This window comes from Anoplopoma fimbria, unplaced genomic scaffold, assembly GCF_027596085.1.
Source record: "Anoplopoma fimbria isolate UVic2021 breed Golden Eagle Sablefish unplaced genomic scaffold, Afim_UVic_2022 Un_contig_10996_pilon_pilon, whole genome shotgun sequence".
Taxonomy (NCBI): Eukaryota; Metazoa; Chordata; class Actinopteri; order Perciformes; family Anoplopomatidae; genus Anoplopoma; species Anoplopoma fimbria.
Window position 1 is genome coordinate 1 of NW_026549873.1, and position 1,359 is coordinate 1,359.

At 44.1% G+C, this 1,359-nt stretch overlaps 3 non-coding genes across 3 annotated transcripts; all 3 read left to right on the forward strand.

Annotated features, from left to right (window-relative positions):
• Window positions 1-182: 182 nt before the first annotated feature.
• Window positions 183-301, forward strand: LOC129114911 (5S ribosomal RNA). The gene has a single exon (XR_008532732.1). It is a non-coding gene; the product is annotated as a 5S ribosomal RNA (ribosomal RNA).
• A 376-nt stretch (window positions 302-677) lies between these two features.
• Window positions 678-796, forward strand: LOC129114912 (5S ribosomal RNA). The gene has a single exon (XR_008532733.1). It is a non-coding gene; the product is annotated as a 5S ribosomal RNA (ribosomal RNA).
• Window positions 797-1,174: 378 nt separating this feature from the next.
• On the forward strand, window positions 1,175-1,293 carry LOC129114913 (5S ribosomal RNA). The gene has a single exon (XR_008532734.1). It is a non-coding gene; the product is annotated as a 5S ribosomal RNA (ribosomal RNA).
• Window positions 1,294-1,359: the final 66 nt, after the last annotated feature.

Below are 1,359 nucleotides of genomic sequence, written 5' to 3' on the forward strand. Positions count from 1 at the left end.
AGTAAATATTAATCTTTTTACTGCACTACATTTGTGATCCTTATAGCCACTTTGTACATTCTGATTTGACATTTAAAAGCTGTGAGTGTGTCTGGAAATCTGCAGGCGCTCCCTGTATAGACGACAGAGCAAAGCGTGGTGATATAGTATCTTTAAAAGGACCTTTGGTAGGCACAATATTTGCTTACGGCCATACCACCCTGAACACGCCCGATCTCGTCTGATCTCGGAAGCTAAGCAGGGTCGGGCCTGGTCAGTACTTGGATGGGAGACCGCCTGGGAATACCAGGTGCTGTAAGCTTTTTCACTCCTCTTTACAAAAAGCAGAGGCGCTGCTGCTTTTTCTGGACACCGACAGGAGTGGGAAGGATATAGCTAGATCATGACTTGCCGGTATAGAAATGACACAAATCCAGTTAAATGATGGCTTTCATCATTCCTAAGCTCATCGATCATTTTCTTTTCAATTTTATGCTAACGTATTCTACATTTCAACAGTAAATATTAATATTTTTACTGCACTACATTTGTGATCCTTATAGCCACTTTGTACATTCTGATTTGACATTTAAAAGCTGTGAGTGTGTCTGGAAATCTGCAGGCGCTCCCTGTATAGACGAAAGAGCAAGCGTGGTGATATAGTATCTTTAAAAGGCCCTTTGGTAGGCACAATATTTGCTTACGGCCATACCACCCTGAACACGCCCGATCTCGTCTGATCTCGGAAGCTAAGCAGGGTCGGGCCTGGTCAGTACTTGGATGGGAGACCGCCTGGGAATACCAGGTGCTGTAAGCTTTTTCACTCCTCTTTACAAAAAGCAGAGGCGCTGCTGCTTTTTCAGTGGACACCGACAGGGTGGGAAGGATATAGCTAGATCATGACTTGCCGGTATAGAAATGACACAAATCCAGTTAAATGATGGCTTTCATCATTCCTAAGCTCATCGATCATTTTCTTTTCAATTTTATGCTAACGTATTCTACATTTCAACAGTAAATATTAATATTTTTACTGCACTACATTTGTGATCCTTATAGCCACTTTGTACATTCTGATTTGACATTTAAAAGCTGTGAGTGTGTCTGGAAATCTGCAGGCGCTCCCTGTATAGACGAAAGAGCAAAGCGTGGTGATATAGTATCTTTAAAAGGCCCTTTGGTAGGCACAATATTTGCTTACGGCCATACCACCCTGAACACGCCCGATCTCGTCTGATCTCGGAAGCTAAGCAGGGTCGGGCCTGGTCAGTACTTGGATGGGAGACCGCCTGGGAATACCAGGTGCTGTAAGCTTTTTCACTCCTCTTTACAAAAAGCAGAGGGCGCTGCTGCTTTTTCAGTGGACACCGACAGGGTGGG